The following is a 20,755-nucleotide window of genomic DNA, read 5'->3' on the forward strand; positions in this document are numbered from 1 at the left end:
TGCTATTAGTGCAAAAGAAAGACGGCACACATCGTATGTGTGTTGACTATAGAGCACTAAATAGGATCACTATCAAGAATAGGTTTCCCGTTCCACGGGTAGAAGACCTATTTGATAAGCTACAAGGATCGACCTACTTCAGTAGGATTGACCTAAAAAGTGGCTATCATCAAATAAGGATAGTTGATCAAGACATTGTAAAGACCGCATTTCGCACCACATTTGGTCTTTACGAATACATTGTCATGCCTTTTGTCTTGACCAATGCACCAACCACATTCAACCGCTTGATGGAGAAGCTGTTCAGGCCTCATCGAACCTTCACTGAAGTGTTCTTTGATGATATTATCATCTACTCTAATTCATTGGAGGAACACAAGCAACACCTCCAGGTAATATTTCAAGTTTTAAGAGAGAATAAACTTTATGTTAATCGAAAGAAAAGTGAATTTTTCTTGCAAGAGATTCAATATTTAGGTCATATTATCTCTCAAGATGGCATCCAAATGGACCCATTTAAGTTAGAGGTAATAAAAGGATGGCCTAAACCAAGGAATCTTCATGAACTAAGAAGCTTTATAGGTATGTGTGCATACTATAGACGCTTCATAGAAAAGTTCTCACAAATTGCGGGACCATTACATGACCTAACAAAGAAAAGCGTTAGGTATACATGGTCTCCTGGGTGATTCACAATGGAAAAATTATCGCACCACGTAAGTGCAGGGAAGGGGGGTTTATTTACAAGCTACATAAGCATATAGGCTAGGGGCAGGCCCCCAATAATTTATCTCCCAAGATAAAAAATAAGGGAGGGGATATCATATTTATGTGGGGGGGGGGACCTCACCCGAGATGATTACTTTTAATGATTGGTCACCGGTGTAAAATAGAACTTGGATGAATTTTGGGGAAGTGTTTTTATCAGGTCACACATCAAATTTTGCATCAATCCGGTTATAGATAAGGGCCGATTTGGAGAAGTTCAAGGGTTGATTTACACCAGCTTTGTATGGGTCAGAATTGGACGAGTAGCCAGAGTGCAGGCTGATTGGGCACAAAGTTTGAAATTCAAACTAAGACACATTGAGGGTACATCTAGTTATCAATAGATGTGGTACCTTAGTACGTTTCCAGTCACTATGCTACACACTCTTTGATTAGTTTTACTCAGTTAGATCATGTGAGACCTAAATTTTATATGTAAGATAGGGGTATGATAGTTTTCTTCATTTATTGTCGTATAAGCGTAGAAAGGGGGGCCATATTCCCTAAAATGAGTCGTATATAGGGGTTTTATCAAAGCTGTCCGCTTGCAGGTGGCGTACCGTTTTGTATATAGAGTGAATCCCCCGGGCATGGTCTGCTAAGGAGAACAATGCTTTCGAAAAGCTTAAAGAAAAGCTTATCTCTCAACCTGTGCTTACACTACCGGATCTCTCAGAGCCATTTGAGGTCCAATGTGATTCTTGTGGTGATTGCCTTGGAGCTGTTTTGCTCCAAGAAGGGCATGCCATAGGCTATGAGAGTCGAAGGCTCGACCCTGTTGAGCAAGCTCTAGGCATATATGAAAAGGAACTCCTTGCAGTTCTACATGCCTTAGACTCATGGAAGCACTATTTATTGGGGACTCCTTTCATTCTGTGAACGGATCACCAAAGTCTTAAGTACTTCATGATGCAGACCAAGATCTCCGACAAACAAATGAGGTGGGCAAATTCCCTTTCGCAATTTCATTTTCATATTGCTCACATTGCTGGCAAGCATAATCAAGTAGGTGATGCACTCTCAAGACGGCCGAGAGTGAATGCGGTTTCCATAGCAACTCACAATGATCTATCTTCAATGATAGATGAGTACACTATTGATCCCGATTTTAGAGATGTGATTTCAGCCCTTGCATTAGGGAAGAAAGAAGAACCATTTACCTTACAAGATGGTTATCTTCTCTATGGCAATAGACTATGCATTACTAACTCACTACGTGAGAAAGTAATGTATGAATCTCATGCTCCACCTTATGCGGGGCATAGAGGGATTCAGTCTACCTTAAAGGGAATTGAGACATATTTCTATTGGCCTACCATGAAAGTGAACATACAAGAGTATGTTTCTAAATGGTGGTATGCCAAAAGACAAAATTTGATAGAGGGAAGAAACTTGGATTGCTTCAACCCTTGCCAATCCCTAATTCACCATGGGAGAGCATATCCATGGATTTTATCTTTGGATTGCCTAAGTCTATCCATGGGAATACGGGAATATGGACGATAGTAGACAGGTTCAGTAAACAAGCTCATTTTATACCTGTCAAACAGACTATCAAAGCCCATCAAATGGCAACCCTCTTCATTTCACAAATTTTCAAGTACCATGGCTTGCCAATGTCCATAGTGTCGGATAGAGATCCTAGAATGACCAGTTGGGTCTCTTTGAGAATTTAGGGATAAGGCTAAACTTCTCTTCGGCCTATTATCCACAAATGGATGGCCAAAGTGAAATAGATAACCTAACCATTCTCGATCTACTAAAAGCCTATGTAACGGAAGTAGATCAAAGATCCCAATGGGAGAAGTACTTACCCTTAGTGGAGTATGCCTACAATAACACTATACATACTTCCACGGGAAAAGCACCTTTCGAGGTAATTGAGGGGAGATCAAAAAGTCCCTTGCTACTTAAGGTACATGGGAAGATCTTCGCTGCAGATGAGTATAGCCGAGACCTACAATAATCTTTTCAAAAGATTAAGGATGCTATCTCTATCTCACAGCAAAGGCAAAAGGCTGTTGCTGACAAGCACAGAAGAGCCCAAGCCTTTAAAGAAAACGATTGGGTCTTGTTAAAGTTTCCCAAGGCTCGATTAAGGCACACGACGGGCAAGAATACTACGGCCCACCAAAAGTACTATGCTAAGATAGCAAAAAGGTACTATGGTCCCTTCCAGATTCTTAGGCCAATCAATGAAATGGCCTATCAACTCAGGTTGCCCAATAAGTGGCTCATACACAATGCTTTCCATGTGAGCCTATTAAAGACTTACAAAGGAGAGCCACCTCAAGAACCAACTATTGAAGACCCATCGGAGATCGAGGACCAAGAGGAGGTGCTGCAGCCCGAGTCCATTCTCCGACATGAAGACAAGGTATTAAGAGGCGGTAAGACTATCCGAGGATATCTTATTAAGTTTAAAAATTATACTTTTGAAGATGCTAGATGGATGCAAGGCATACAATCAAAGGATAACCTAAACCTTGTCAATGCTTACAATGCTTCCCAAGAGTAAGCAAATGAACAACATGTTAAAAAAATGAACAAAGTTTTTTGTCTTATAAGACTCTTTTTCTTTATTGTGCACAAAAATGAAGTAGTATGCATCCTTAGACCAAGTTTGCGAAGACGACGTCCCCCAAACACCAAGTAGAGCTTGTCACTCTACTATGGAAGATTGATAGGACTAATGTGCAGACATGCTTGCGGCAGCCTAAGGCTCTCAAGCGCCAAATGGACTAGTCATCCATTGTGGAATGATGTCGTAGGGTAACATAGGGATCCTCTACCCGCTAAGAAAAGGACTCATGAATATGCTTTATCTTCTCTACACCATAGTCGAGGACGACTATGATTTCAAGAGAGAGGTAATGTCATAATAATCAATATCTAATTCTCCTAAATGATTTTCTCATAGTAAACTGATCATTTAATGTGGAGAAGTGCCAGGGGAGAAAAGGCTGGAATATTGGTTAAGCTAGTAGACCGGCCACAGTAGGGATCCAAAGGGGGGGGCCATCTGCAAAAGAGCCATGTGAAACAATGGGCTAAAAAGACCCTAAGGTTCAGCCCATTAAGACTTCCAAAATGCTAAGGTTCCAAAATTCAAAGGTTGTGTCCAAAGGGTTAAAGCTTAGGGGGAATTGGATGCTTTGTGTGCTCTCCAAAGTCAACACATATCCCTACATGGGAGGGGGCGAGCCCTTCTTGTAGGGGATGAGAGAGAAAGCCACACACACACACACACACACATGCTCCCTTTACACAAAGGGAATGAGGGACACATGTCAGCTCCCTAGGCCAGATGCCCACAAGGTGTGCCCAGTTTCTATTGGATGGCCTTGGAGGTGGACCAATGAGAATTAAGCTAGAGTAAATCTAGTTTAATTAATTTAAAAACATTTAATAAAAGAAACCAATGAGAATTAAGTCTCCTAGAAGACTATTGGGCAGTCTCACAAGGGGTCCAATGAGCATTCAGGAGCCCGATGGCTTGCCTGATTCCTATTGGCCAGGAGGCAAAGGGGTCCAATGAGAGTTTAGTTTAATTATTTAATTACCTAAAGCTCTCACAAAAGGGGAAAGGGGGACACATGTCAGAAGGCTATCACTTATGCTGCTTAATAGTCATTGGCTTGGCTTGGGGAGAGCCAATGAGGGCTCAACAAGAGAAAATAGCAAGAGGGCTCGCCCAAGAGAGAGAGGGGGCTGCTTTTTGCAAGGCATTATCACACACACACTCACACAATCTCATGTGTGAAGAAAGAGAAGACTATCTCTTCCCAAGCTTTAATGGAGAGCTCATCACCTACTCCAAGCTTGTGAGATAGAAGCCTACATCGACACACTCTTGGCTTGTGGATGCAAATCCAACCAAGAGCCAAGCTTCAATGCATGCTCATCTCCTCTACCAAGCTAATTACTAAGCTAAAGCTATGCTAATATGAGTGATTATGTGAGGAGATGTACATCTTTCTCGTAAGATACTCCTTCTTCCTCTCAATCTACTCTCATACCCTGCTAGCTCTCACCATCTTCGAAGGTGTGTGAGGTCTTGGGTCTGAGAACGGGGATAATTCAAGTTGTTTTTGCTAAGTGTTTTTCTTAGTGCATGAAGCTTTCATCTTCATTGCACTAGCTAGTCTTGAAGGAACACAAAGAATTGTATTGTAAAATATTCTCTTGATGGGAGAAACCAAAATACAAAGCCTTTTGGAGGGGGGACCGCCGGCTCCATGCAAATCCGGTCCTCAACTGTTGTCATTAGCTTAATTTCTCTCTCTTTTGAAAGTATTGTCGATGCTATCTAACTAGGTGTTTAACTTTTTGTTGCTCTCTCCACCCAAGCACTCTTGTAATTCTCATTAGGAATCTACTCTAATGAAATGCCCACTATGTTCATGCTCATTTCCGCTACACACAAGTTATTAGGCCATTAAATGTTACAATAGGCAATGCCCACGGACTAGAACTAAGCCTAATAAAGCCCTTGTTCAAATATCTTATTAGTTTATTTTTACCACTTGTACTTCAGAGTGGCTTAATCTATAAGCGGTTTTGCTTATAGGTTTCAAGCCTGGCACAACATCGATGCCACGTCTACCTCCTTAGATGGCGGCAAGCCAAATCACTAGGAAATACATCTTAAAATGTCTATACTAAATTCATTGTATAATGTACATACTTTTTCCTTTGCCTTGTATTTTTCAATTTTTGAATCATGTGCATGTCAAACAGGTTTTTCAAACAATGGGTCTCATCCAAGGTCATGTTTGTCAATGTGTTTGTCTACGCAAACATTATCTATAATTTCAACTACAAGAACATTTACTTTATTTTTTGAACAATAAAACTTAAAAGAGGGTAACAAGAAAATATCTCTACTATCTAGGCTCTATGGTTGAAATGCATAAATGCATAAAAGATATAAGAGGTGCAGAGGGGACAATACAATCTCCCTATAGAGTGATGACTATATCCCCATTCTCAAATTGCATTATGTTGTGCAAATAACTTTGTACTAGACTAGGGCCCAAGCTATACAACCACTCTTTACCTAGATAAATATCTACCCTAGCCAAGTGCATGACATGAAAGTCAAGTGTCGCCTAGTAATCTGCATGGCTAATCATAACTCCCACTACAAGGGGGGGGGGGGGATTTGTACACGGTTTAAAAGATTGACAAGCATCGCTTAGGCAACCCATTAACCTCCTATAAGTGATGTGCACCAATTTTTAATTTTTAGAAAATTTGTGCGTCGCTTAAGAGATGTAAAATAACGTTACTCATGCAATGCAAAAAATTCAAAAACAATGTGTCAGAGAATTGGTATTAACGATGCAGCGAAGATTTCCGATTAATCTAATAATTAATCTATTAAATAATCTATTAACAAATCATTGAGCAAGTTTGAGAATAATGGTTGCCAAGCACAAAATCAATAGATTCATCACACATCACACATACATCTTATGAAAACTCCAAGGAAAAGAATGAGAGAGAGAGAGAAAATCAACACCAATTGAGGGCCGGACTTTCTGGAGCCGCCCCCCCTCCGAAAGGAATTTGTATTAAATAATATTCTCTAAAGAAGAAGAATTATGTATTAATACAATGCTAATCACACTTTTAACTGCTCAGATTCAAGAGATTAGTAGCTCTAGAATCTGGCAGAGTTGTGATTAGGCTTTTTTGCACTGCAACGCTCGTAGAACTCGTTCCCAAAACCTTAAACATCACGTAGATGATAAGATCTTTGAGGAACAATCAAGATACATGTTGAAAAAGAAGTATTTAAGCATAGGAATTAATATTATGTATGTGTAATTATGGCATAGTCACGCATAGTATGTAAAACATGCATAGTTGGGGAAGAAGGAGATGAAGTGGAGCTTCCATGGGAGCTTCACGGAGCGAAAAACTCAGCCAAAAACAGCCCTAGATCAGCCTCTGGTCGATTTTCTCTCTCTGGGTGGCTTGGGGAGCAAGCCATGCAAAGTGGGTGCAAAGGAGCGGCTCCCATCTGTCAGGGATGGGTGGTCCAGGATAGAAGGCACCTTGTAGGAATGTTCAGACCTATCCCACCATCCCATAATGTCGCCTCCACTTGCCTTGGCCACCACTCCACCCCCCTTGGCCTAGAAAATGACTATGTCCATGATCCCTATACCAAATGCGGTCGAGCAGCCTTCTAGCTTAATTTCAAAGGCTTTTGGGAATATTTTGGACAATATTTAATAAACACTTTTAGTCCAAAAAATCCCATTGGAACCCTTAACAGACTCTGATGGAACTTCTGAGAAGTGCATAAAATTCTTGGAACTCTCTAGTTCATAGATGCATCATCTTGCCCATTGTACATTGTTGGTCCTTTTACTATTTTTATTTTCTCTCACTAAAATGGCCAATTTTTAGAAAGAGAAAATGCATTTAAGTAGACCAAAAATGAAATTTGGTGACATTACCCCGCTCTTGAAATCAAAGTCGTCTTCGACTATGCTTCTATGAGAGAGAGAGAGAGAGAGAGAGAGAGAGAGAGAGAGAGAGAGAGAGAGAGAGAGAGAGAGAGAGAGAGAGAGAGAGAGAGAGAGAGAGAGAGAGTATTATAGTTGGTCCATTGGCACTTTGCTCAGGATCCAGTTGAAGCACATTTGAGATCTTCCCATAGTAGATGACCAATCTACGGGGTACTTGGGAGCAATGCTGCCGCAAGTATGTCAATGACATTTAGCCGAGCACATTTCCGTAGTATTTGGCAAGGCTACGTGGTCCTCAGGGAAACTCTGCTGCGAGTGTGCAACATTTGGTATGCATACACAATACATTTACAACATCAATGAAGAACTTCAAACAGTAGATTTCAAAAGAGAAAACTATGTATTTCTTCATTAACTTTTATTGGATACATCGATGTAAGAAGTTTAGGGCATTTTGTGAAATTCATTGTAGGTGTCTACCATTGAAATATTATCCTTTAATTGTGTCTCTTGCATCCATCTAATATCTTCAAAATGATAATTTTTGAACTTAATGAGATACTTATAGTACCTTACCATTACGTAGCATGTTGTATTCATGTCGGATGATATGCTCAAGTTGCAATATCTCTTCGGACCCTTAAACTCTGGAGGATCTTCCAAAACTGGTTCTTGTGGAGGATCACCTTTGTAAGCTATGAGTAAACTTACATGGAAAGCATTATGGATTGGCCAATGAGAGGGTAGCTTAAGTTGATAAGCTGTTTCATTGATTGGCCTTAAGATTTGGAATGGTCCATAATATCTGCGTGCTAGTTTAGCATAATATATGCGTGCTAGTTTAGCATATTATTTTTTATGACCAATGAACTCTCCTTGCCAACGTTTTCCCATTGTATGACGTAGACGAGCTTTTGGAAATTTGAGAACCCAATCATTTGTGCAAAATTGCACGGGTTGTCTATGCTTGTCAGCAACAGCTTTGTGATTTTGTTGTGCGATAGAGATAGCTTCTTTGACTTTGGCGAAAGCACCACGTAAGTCACGACTATACTCATCGGCGGCGAAGATATTTCCATGCATTTTCAAAATGGGTGGAACTTTGGATCGTCCTTCAATTACCTCAAAAGGTGCTTTACTTGTAGAAGTATGCATTGTGTTGTTGTATACATACTCTACTAAGGATAAATACTTCTCCCATTGATTGCGCTGATCTACTTCTGTTACATAGGCTTTTAGTAGATCAAGCACAATGGAGTTTTTTATTTCACTTTGCTCATCCGTTTGAGGGTGATAGGGAGAAGAGAAATCCATCCGTGTGCCAAGATTCTCAAAGAGTCCTCTCTAGAAATTGCTGGTCATTCTAGGATCTTGATCAGAAACAATAGTTTTTGGCATACCATGGTATTTAAAAATTTGAGAGACAAACAATTGTGCCATATGTGGAGCCTTAATAGTATTTTTGACAGGTATAAAGTGAGCTTGCTTACTAAACCTGTCAACTATTGCCCATATTCACGTACTCCCATGGATAGACTTTGGCAAGCCAAAGATGAAATGCATAGCTATACTCTCCCGTGGAGAACCAAGAATAGGGAGTGGCTAAAGAAAACTAGGTTGCTTTCCACGGCCATACTTAAATTTTTGGCAAATAATGCATTGAGATATATATTCTTGAATGTCCTTCTTCATTGTAGGCCAAAAGAAATATGTCTCAATAGCAATCATGGTAGCCTGAATCCCTCTAAGCCCAGCATAAGGTGGAGCATGCGATTCATACATGAACTTTTCTCTCAAATATTTTGTAGCACATAGCCTTGAGCCATAGAGAAGATAGCCATTTTGAACCACATATGGTTTCGGCGTCTTCCCTAGTGCTATGGCTGACATGACATTGCAAAAATACTTTTCCACCATAGAGGTAAGATCATTGTGAGAGGCTACAGACACAACATTGCAACAAGCTCTACATGATAAAGCATCTACTACTTTATTGTGCTTACCAAGAATGTGAGCAATGTAAAAATGAAACTGTGAAAGAAAATTGGCCCATCTCAGTTTCTTGTCGAAAATCTTGGTCTGCATCATGAAGTACTTGAGATTCTGATGGTTCGTCCGAATGATGAATGGAGTCCCAAGAAAATAATGCTTCCATGTATCCAAGGCATGCAAAACAGCTAGAAGCTCTTTTTCATAAATGCCAAGGATTGGTTCGTCAGAGTGCAAGCAACGACTCTCATATGCTATGGCATGTGCTTCTTGGAGAATCACTGCTCCAAGGCACTCACCACTTGCATCACAACGGACCTTGAATGTCTTTGAGAGGTCGGGTAACACTAACACAAGTTGAGATGTGAGTCTCTCTTTTAGTGTAGTGAAAGACTTTCTCTCCTTGTCATTCCACACATATTTGACGTCTTCTTTGTCAAATCATGTAATGGTCCTGCTATGGCATACAATTTTGTAATGAATCTTCTATAGTATGAGCACATTCCAATGAAGCTTTGTAGATCATGTAGATTCCTTGGTTCAGGCCACATGCATTTATTACCTCAAGATTTTGTGGATCCATATGGATTCCATCTTTGAGATAATATGACCTAAATATTGAATCTCTTCTAAGAAGAATTCACTCTTTTTGCGGTTTATGTACAACTTGTTCTCTTGGAGTGGTTGAAACACTACCTTGATATGCTCTTTGTGTTCTTCTAAGGACTTGGAATAGAATATTATATCATCAAAGCATACTCCCGTGTAAGTCCTATGTACACGAAATATCCTTTCCATCATTCTATTGAATGTGGTTGGTGCATTTGTTAGGCCGAAAGGCATAACAAGAAATTCATATAAGCCAAAGGTGGTCCTAAAGGCTGTCTTATGAATATCTTTTGGCACAATTTGTATTTGATGATAGCCACTTTTAACGTCTATTCTACTGAAGTAGACAGAGCCTTGTAGCTTATCAAGAAAATCTTCAATCCTTGGGACTGGAAATGGATTTTTCACTGTCAACTTGTTTAGTGCATGATAGTCCACACACATCCTATATGTACCATCCCTCTTGTGCACTAATAAGACAGGAGAACAAAATGGTAAAGAGCTCGGTCTTACCATTCCCTTTTGCACAAGTTCATTAACTTGTGACATGATTTCCTCTTGTTGAGCTATTGAGACTCGATAAGGAGGCTTGTTTGGAGGAGAGCTTCCTGGGATGAGATCAATCCTATGATCATCATCTCCCCCTTTAGGAGGCAACTCATCCGGAATATCATCAACAAAAATTTCAGCATGCTCATTTAGAAATGATTGAAACTCATATTTTACATTTAGTGAACCATTAGGAGAGACATCAGTAGACTTAGGAGCATCCTTGACAAATATCATGTAAGTAGAAATGGAACTTTTTATTGCTTTGTCAGAAGAGTCATGAGAAACAAGTGGGATAGTGTGCTCCTTCTCTTTGATGTGCAAAGTGATGTCTCTACCCTTGTGCTTAAATATTAACTCTCTCTCTGGAAACTTGAGAGAAGCAGCCATACAATCAAACCATGGTGCTCCAAGCAAAACATCTTCATTCTTGAGCGGAGAGATGAGAAAGTCTTCTTTGTCTACATACCCTTATATATGAAGCCTTAAGGGATTGGTGAAGAGTATTTAAGTTAGATCTTGTAAGCTATTTCTATCCAATGCGCTTGACATTAGTATCAAAGTCTTGGGCTTGAAAAAACTCAGCAATCCCATTTGAATTCTCTCTTGTGTTTGAGTTGGTGTAATAGGTCTCTTGCAGGTATCTCTCCTACTCTTGGAAATGCAAGTCTCGCACTCACGGCTTAACCATGCATCAAGAGCATAGGAATTGTAGGCATTCTGTGTGCAAGGTCTCCTTGTGGTGCACCTGTGGGGGAGTTGGTTCCTTGCAGTGAGAGTTACATCTGTCTCACACAGTTAAGAGGAATTTGCGCATGGTTGTTACCCGTAGCGGGATGGATACTTTGGAGAGTTCAAAAGGTAAAAACTCTCAACCCCCTCCACTGGAACCCTCTCCAATCCCCATTACCCCACCCCCACCCTCTTCCATGGATGTCGTCATGAAGATGATGATTGATATGATGATGCACCAAGAGGAGGCATGTCGGGCTGACATTCTTGGTCTTGAGGAGGTGCGTCAGGAAGAGTGCCGGGAGGTAGCATCAAGGAAAGAAAAGAGGAAACAATTGGAACTCAAGAGATTAGCAACGGCAGAAGAAAATTGCAAGGTTGACAACCAAGTGATGCGCAAGTTGATCGTCACCCTCATCGATCGCCCACCAGATACTTCATCGACAGTTGACTACGAGCAATTAGCTATCACCATAGCAGAGGCTACAGTCTGAGCACATCCTTCTTCCACAGTACCCATGCTTGAAAAGATCGAGTTCAGTAAGTATGATGGTAAGATGGATGTTATTACTCTCTGTTCTTGGTTGCATCAATTTAACTCCTACTTTGAACTAGCTGAAAAAACAAATACCCAAAAGTTCTCTTAGCCATGCTGCACCTCACTTGGGATATAATCACATGGAAAGAGGAGTGGGTGGATAAGAAGATGGCAGCAAGGCTGAATGTTTATTTTGATTCCTTGTCTCACCTATGTTTGGGAGGATTTTTAGTAGGTTTGAACACTCAATTTCTTCCCCCATGATATCTCAAGCATCTTAAGGATGAATTTTGAGCGTTGTCTCAACATAGTAGACTTATCATGACTTATGCTAACCAAGTGTCATAGGTAGGTGGGTAACTGAAGAAGTTTGATGAGGAGTGGATGGAAGCATTTGTCTTTGGCTTGGATCAAAATATCAGGTTTGATGTTGAAGCCACTAACCCATAGACATTCAAGGAAGCTATTCAATTAGCTCAACTTCAGGAGATGAATCATAACAGCGGTAAGCTGGAGTCTGTAGGTTCTCTCCCTTCTTCTCAAGAGTATACAAAGAACAAGTCCAATCATGACAATTCCAATAAAAACTTTTCTCTATCTAATTTTTTTGAAAATTCTTATAGTTATTCATCTCGTTCTTAACCTAACTCTCCAAGGAATAAAGGAAAAGAAAACATAGACAAACCTAACTTTACGCCAGATGAAAAGGCATCTCAAGGAATCTTAGGTGGTCAATGGTCTAAGGAAGAACAATCACAATATGCTGAAGAAATAAGGCATTTTCATTGTCACATAAAAAGAGATTGTCCAAAGAAGGTAAAATCTACAAGTGAGGATTCTCCCTCGGCTTCCACCTCTGCTCCTTACGCTAATACCTTGGTGGTAGAGTCAAAAGCTAAGCAAAAGGAGACTCTCCTAGACTGTGCACTCATCAAATGCGATGGTGAAATTAAAGGCCATAAGGTCATTGTGTTATTTGATGTTGGTAGCACACATGATGTGATAAGTGAGGCCATAATGTCACGTGCCCATCTCAAGTCTACTCCTATTCCAGTGATGGGGTTCTTGGAAGGCACGAACTCTTCTATCTCTCTTGCATGTCACAATGTGAATCCTGACATTCAACAAGTTTGATTTACTTGTCAATTTGTAGTTGCTAACTAACTGGATGTGATGGCATCTTAGGTATGAAGTGGTTTTGCAGGTTCAAGCCACAAATTGATTGAGATACTCTCTTGTTGCACATCACAGTAAATATGTCTCAACTTGTGACTATTTGACCGGATCCATGCATTCCATCTGGTTCTCTCATTTCTCATGTCCACATTAGCAAGGAACTATTCAAGGTCAATTATGTGCTTACAAAGGATCAACATTCCCCTACACACCATCCCCATCAACCTATGGATATTCTCTTCAACCAATTGGGTGATGTTGAACAACAGGTAAACATTCCCATTACCATAAACTGGATAAAGGAGAGCCAAAACCAGGTAAGTTCTTGTGTATGAGGCTCTACCCTCCCAAGGTAAGGTCTTTATTGTTTCTAGTTCTTTTTGTTCTCGTAAGAACTCATACTCATTCCATTTTTTGTGGATTTTAGGGCACTCAAGACAAGGAAGGTCAAATTTTGGAAGCCAATACCTTGCATTGCTTGGCTACATGAGGCAAAGGTGGACTTGAAGAGTTGCCACCACAACCATGGAATTCCAAGGAGGAATCCCAAAGAAGAACCACCGGACATCATTGTACCAGTCAAAGTGATAAAGTGGAAGCGCGTCCAAAGGCTTTTGGCAGCAAGAAGAAGAAGAAAGAAAAACAACATTTCCTCAAATTCAAGGTGCGAAGACCAAAGGATTCAACATGGATGGATCAGAACTTCTTCATCAAATCTCTAGCCATGCTAGCCTCCCTCCAAGAGGCTAAGGAGATTCACAATTGTGTCTCACCTTAAGCAAAAGGGGATGTCGTGTGCACACTAAATTTGTGTGCCACATGGATATGTTGTACCATCATCCAAAGCCAACATTGTACATATCTTGCTCAATTTTTGTTCTAGATCCTAGGGGATCATTTGCCGATACTTTTGTGAGCCCATTCATGGGACTTCCATGCATGGACATGTCCATTAGAATAGGGGTGAACGTCTTGTAACCCTCTTGCACAAATGGTCTGTACATGGTGTTTGACGGGTGTTGTTACAATTATGTGGGCATTTGGCAATACTAGCATGTAGGATAAATTACAAGCCAAGTGTGTCCCAACTCCCAAGTCCATCAAATCATTAGGAAAAAAGATATGGGCTTCCCAATCCTAAAAAAGGGGCCAATTGCACATTTGTGCACTATGGAAAACGCCAATAATTGAAGGGTTATTAAGGCCCTATTGGAGGCTTAATTAAAATATTAAAGAGCCAACAAAAACAAGTCGTGGGCTGCAATTTAAAGAAATTGATCTGCCTTGCACAAGCCAATTAAAAAGGGAGCATGGCCTTGGAAGCTGGGAGCAAAAAGGGAAGGTGGCCTTGGCATTTACTGGCAAAAAATCATTGCCCCATCTCCCCTCTCTTGGCTGCATTTTTGGCCTTGCTCCAATTACACTTTCCACAACATGCCTCCTCAGTCCCATATTCTCCTCAGGTGAGGCTTGATTTGCAACCACCCATTGCTGCAAATTTCAGCCTGTTTTTGCTCCTCAGTTTCCCCCATTTTGGAGGGAAACTCTCGGCCACATTGGGGCAGAATCCCTCGCTCTATATCAGGCCAGATTTTAGCCAACCACTGGATCTACATCAGGGAAATTCCCCGCTCTACATCAGGTCTAGATTTCATCCAATTGTGCCTCTCAATTTGGGTGAGCAAATTCAGCCCATCAATTCCCCCATCTATGCATTCCTGGCCTCTCCATTGAGTTGCATCATCAGCCATCCACATCAGCCCTGAAGGTGCTCCATTTTGGAGAACCAACGGTGCATTCTCTCCCATTCTTAGAGGCCAGAGAGTCATTGAATTTAGATATTTTTGTGTACATTCCATTATTGCAATCTAAAGCAAATACCACATTGGCAACGGTATGGGGGGCCCTTGAGAGGGTTGGTTGGGACCCCATCGGGTGTATCTCTTCTCTCTCTCCATCTCCCCACACACATCACACAAATCTAGTGCACTTCTCTACCTTACTCTAACCTCTCGTAACCTTCTCTCCCATAAAAGGAACCAACCAATTGCACACATAAAGAATTAGGGGATTGGTGAAGAGCAATAAATCTAGATCTTGTCAGCTGTTTCTATCTGCTATGCCTGACAAAATTAGTGATCTCCCTCTGTGAGTGTATGCATCTGTATACTCCACTATCTCCTTACCATATGCAAAGGTCGGTGCGGATTGCCTGACCCACTGTGGTGTGGTGTTGAGCACCATAATGTTGGTCTTGCCAGGGTTCACTGACAGTCCTCTATCACTAGCAAATGTGTGCAACGTATCCAAATGTTGTTGCATCCCCTAAATTGGTGAATATGAGATCAACACAATATCATATGCATATAGTAGCAATGAGATCCAAGTCCCTGCTAACTGTGCTCCTTTGTCGCCTCCCCTCTCAATGTAATCTAAAACCTCATCCACATACATACCAAACAAAGTAGGGGAGAGTGGACAACCCTAATTCACCCCAATAGTGGAGTGAAAAAGTTCAAATATCCCCTCGAGAGTGTGGACATGCCCCACAAATGTCTTGTATAGGGCCATGATCCCTCAAATCAACTCTATGGGTACACCCGTATCTGGTAACCTGCACATCAGCTAAGCTCTAGGAACTATGTCAAATGCTTTGCAAAATTCCACTTTGGTACAATAAACCCTCCTACCATGTGATATGTGGTCGATAATGCGACTCAATGGAGATGACAAGAATGCATCAATGGGGGAATTGTTGGGCTGAATTGGCTCACCAAATTGAGAGGCAAAACTGACTAAAATGTAGACTTCATATAGAGAGGGGGGATTGCCTTGATGTAGATCCATTTGTGGTTGAAATCTGGTATGATGCAAAACGGGGGAATTACTCCAATGCGGCCTTGTTCTAGTAGTGGTAATGGGCTAAATTTACAGCTATTGCATGGCTGCAAAATAGGCCCAAGCAATGGGGGGACAAGAAGCTAATGAGGGGATTGGGGGCAGCAATTGATGAGCTACCCCTTCCTTAGGCTGCCAAGTACCGAGATCATAGGCAATGAGGCTTGGGGAGGCAAGCGTTAGGCTGCTAGAGAGGGATCGCAAATGTTGATCCAAGAAATGCAAGGGTTCAAACCTTTGGTGCTGGAATGTTCCTCTAAGAAAAATGCAGCTCTAGCCCCTTTGGATGGCGCCCCAATGTCGGGTATTGGAGGGTCAACACATGGGATTAAAAGGCCTATAATGTTTGCCTTTATATTATTGAGAATAGAGGTAGGATAGGACTTCGAATTGGTTTTGACAAATTAAATCCTAAAAATACCTAATAATTGGGTTCTTTTTTATACTGACGTTTTCAGGAGTTTATTGGAGCAAGGGATTGCGCATATGTACATATACATGCATGGTGCATCAAATAAAGAATTGCCCATTTTTCAGAGCCAGGTGGTTACGTGGGGCCCACATGTGTACATGTAGGACAGGGTGTACATAGTGCATCGATTTTCACTATTACCAGTACCACTGTTTTTTTTCTACAATAAGGAGGAGTTGGTAGCGCGTAAAAATTCTCGAGGAAGCTATCCACGGGCCGACGACATGAGGTAAGCAGGTGCGTCAGATGGCATTGAGTGGCGTCAGGAGGTCGAACGGGGTCAATACTTGCACGTGGAGAAGTATGGACACGACGTGGGTGTTTTCTTGTGATACTTATGCAGAAAGGTTATCATGAGGACCACTTTTTGGGGCCACTTCACATGGTTGCGGGATGCATTATTTGGAAAAACTGAGTGGCAGGTGTGCGGATGATGCAAAAAGGTGACAACTATGCACTGCAAGGTCAGTTTTTGGCCTGTTCGGGGTCCGTTTGAGGTCATCTAAAAGGCCAAGGGTGCCCAAATAAAAACGCTAAGTGTGGGAACTGAAAAAACAGAGAGAAGACCAGAAAAAATGTGGAGAAGAGAGGAGGAACAGCCGCAAGTGTGTTTTTACTGTTTTTGGAGCATTTTTTGGCCCTAAACTGCTCATCCGAGGTCGGATTTGAGCATTGTGACATTGTAGGGTGGGGTTTTTGGGCGTTCCAGAGGCAATGGCGCTGTCCATTTTGCCAAATTCCTCATAGATTTTCTACTGTTTTTCTGTGTAATCTTCTCCAGTGACTGAAGTCTCCGCTTAACTTTGTGGTTGTATCTGGTGTATTTCCTCAATACTGTGTAAACTATTTGCCCCATTGGTGTTGGGCTGAGCTTCATTGAGTCTAAACAACAGCAATTTGCCTCCTTTGAGCTGAATTGAGAGTGTGTGTGTGAGTGTGTATGTGTGAGTGTGTATGTGTGAGTGTTGAGTGGGCAAGTGGGTAATCTCTCTCTTCTCACTCCGTCTGTGTGTTTCCTGTCTCGGCCAGGCTGGTTGTGTTTGCCGAGTGGTGCCCCATAATATGTGTGTGTATCATCCCAAGAGTGTGTGTCAGGTCATTATAGAGGCGTTGTGTGTGTTTCCATCCTGCTCACATTCTTTTGGCGCCCCTAGGGAGGATCTTCTTCGAGTACCTTCTGCTTCGAGCTTCAAGCTTCGAGATTCGGGGTTACAGGTCAGAGGGATAGGTACAGGTACGGGTGATTTACACAGGTACAGGTAGGTGGAGTACAGTGATATACTAGCAGTGATGTCACTTGCAGTTGTTGTGGGTATGCATCACTTGGCGCCTATTTGAGCGCATTGTCTGCTGGATTGTACGTTACTTGTGGAAACTGCCATTGTACGCATTTGTGGAGCCATAGTTGGTTGTATTTGGTAGTACCAGCCATTTCTGAGACTTGGTCTAGAAGATAGTTATTTCTGAGACTTGACTATACGCCATTTGCATTAGCCTTCGTGTGAGGGTCGATAGCGTGAGGTTTTTATTGAGCTGGGGGATTCTCAAATGTGGAGATCCTTTCGGTGATACAGGTAGTTGGAGCACCCTTTTTGTGACCTCGCCATAGGCTATGTACTAGTGAGTCCTACTTGATGCTCGGGTTCTATTGTTGACAGTTTATGCATACATATACAGTCTATATTTTGGGTTCCTACTGCTCTATTTCTGGGGAAACTCTGCCAAAATTTTTCCAAGTTATGATGGATGGTTTTTTGGTCTTTTGAGCCATTTATGTTGTTATGCTGCTGAAATTTTGGCAAAATCAAAGGTTAAGTCAGGTGTGCCTTCTTGGGAGCTTCATGGTTGGCTTTAATGGATGATCAAAATGGCCCTCAATTCACTCCTTTTCATTTAACTCAAAGAATCCAGATAAATGTTCATGTGTCCAGGAAGATCTTTTTCCAGCAGCGCATAGTCTTTATGTTCGGGCCAAGAACATTGAGAGAGATCCTGGAATGTCCTTTGCTTGTTGTAATTCCAATGATTAACTATGAAAACTCATTTGATGTGCATGTGTTTGTCCTTATCTAAAGTTGAGCTCCATTGAAGTTTTTGGGGATTAGGTAGTGAGAAGTTTTGGGTTCTTGCACGTGTGTTCGAAGGGGTTCTCAAAGAATTATAACTTGGGTAGCCATGGCTTTCTCTTATCCGGAGTTTCATGGAATAAGTGATGAAGATGTGGAAGATTTTTTGGAAAAGATGGAGGTTGTCTGCATTAGCAACCAGATTCATGACCCTGCGCAGATGTTACATCTTCTCCAAATTTGTTTGAAGAGTGATGCACGAGTCTGGTCCAAAACATTTGAAGAGGATTTGTGTGCAGTGGATCCACCTGTAAGATTGAGTTGGGACAATCTAAGGCATGGGTTGGAAGTGGAGTTTGTGAAGATAGAAGATCCTGACAAAGTGTGGCAAGAAGTACAAGCTTTAGTGCAAAAGGAAGGTGAGCCAGTAGATGCGTACATACGTAAGTTCTCATTGGCACGGGAGCGGATGTGCAAGGCCTTAGCACCACAGGTACCCCCGCCTGACATGATGAAGAAGGACAGGTTCTTGGCTGGTCTTTGGGAGAATATACGTTGGAGAGTGGAGCTAAAGAATCCTAGGACATATGAAGATGCACTAGAGGCAACAAGGAACAAAGAGTGGAAGTTGAGAAAAATGAGTGAGTTAGGGGTGGAGTCTTTGCCCATGAGGTCTGAATTTCAGCCTATAGAGTCTTTACAAGGTCGCATGTCAGGGGTTCATCATGAACCAGTGGTTCATGTTACTACTCAGGTTATACCAGCAGTGGTCACTACATCGGTGCAAGATGATGGGCTAAGGCAAGACATGAGGCAAGTGGTAGATTTGATGAAGAATCTCAGCCTAAACATGCTAGGTCAAGTGGGAAATAATCGAGGTCGAGGGAGGTTTGCAAATATGCCAGGAGGTGAAGAAAGACCTAGGAATGGTGTTGGACAAAGCAATGGTAGTTTTTGGAAGCAGACGCCCACATGTTACAATTGTGGAGAGTTGGGTCACATCAGCCCGCAATGTGATAAGCCACCAAGGATGGGGGGAGACATGTATCCATTGCCAAGACAGGTGTTAACTAGGTGAAATGATTATGGCATCGAAATTAAGGGAGATGAAGGAACCAGTGGATTAACCCAAGAGGAAAAGGGAAAGACAAAAGTGCTAAGTGTAGTCACCTTGGAGAAGGCATCAAAGCTAGAGGATACATTAGTGATGCCTATTGGGAAGAGGACCACAGAGAATAAGGAAGGAAGAAGTGCCCCAGGTCCTAGTAAGAAGAAAGGAAAGAGCCATGAAGGCGAGGATGTCAAGGCCAAGAGGAAAAGGAGATCTCATCAAAAGTTTCATGTTTCAGATTTTCCACTAGGGGATGGGAAATTAAGCTATGACTTGAAGGAGGATCTGACGAGCAGGAAGGCAGATGTTACTTTTGGGCAGCTTATAGAGATGGTGCCTAAGCTAAAGCGATAGTGGAAGAGAATGGTTAATCCAATGGAGAAAGAGCCAGAGAGAGGTTCAGTGAAGGTGTAGATGTGTGGCACAAAAGGAAAAATTTAGGGCAAGGTTATGTGGATAGCGGAGCCCAAATATGCGTCATAACACATTCGTGTGTTGAGAAGATGGGTCTCACAGTGGCTGGGGTGTCAGGTTTTTGGATCAGATTGGCAAACCACAAAAAGTAAAATGCTTGGTTGTTGTAAAGAGCTTAGAAGTGGAGGCATATGATGCAAAGGCAGTGGTTGATTTTCATGTGATGCCAGCAGGGTTGGGAGCATATCCTATTATACTGGGCATACCATGGTTACGTGCAGTGGGAGCTGTTCAAGATTGGTGACATGGTACGATTAGCCTCTATGGAAAGACAGGTACCAAGAAGCTTTATAATATGGACACAAGGAAATGATTAGAGGAGCTTTATGAAGATGAGGATGAGTCTAGTGATGAAGACTCTTCCACGGTGACAGATGAGGACAGTGATAGCACTACCAGCAGTGATGCGGATGTTCATGTTGCATTTCTTTTGATGGACAAAGAAATCCAGGAGTTTGGTTTAGTTGCATTTGCGAATGAGGTTGAAGATGAAAGTGAAGGGCCTTATGAAGTGATTGAAGGGTTGATGCAAACCAAGGTTGAGTTGTCAAAGAAGCAGGAATTGATGACACAAATGATCAGTGGAGACCTCTCAGCTATGGAGAAGGATATATATTTGCACATGCTGGTTAGTTTTCCTGATTTGTTCATTACTTCATTTGAAGAGATCAGAGGGTTCAAGGGCGAAGAGATGCATATAGAGCTAAAAGAAGGTAAAAGCCAGTGCGGCAAAGGCTAAGAAGGATGGGTCAAGAGAAAATGGAAGCCTTGCGAGAAGAGGTGGACAAGCTGTTGAAGGCAGGGTTCATAGTCCCTGTGGAGACCACAGAATGGGTGAGTCCAGTTGTAGTCAGTTCAAAGAAGGATGGGAAGTGGAGAATTTGTGTAGAT

Source organism: Adiantum capillus-veneris, chromosome 29 (genome assembly GCF_014529385.1).
Source record: "Adiantum capillus-veneris isolate H3 chromosome 29, ASM1452938v2, whole genome shotgun sequence".
NCBI lineage: Eukaryota > Viridiplantae > Streptophyta > Polypodiopsida > Polypodiales > Pteridaceae > Adiantum > Adiantum capillus-veneris.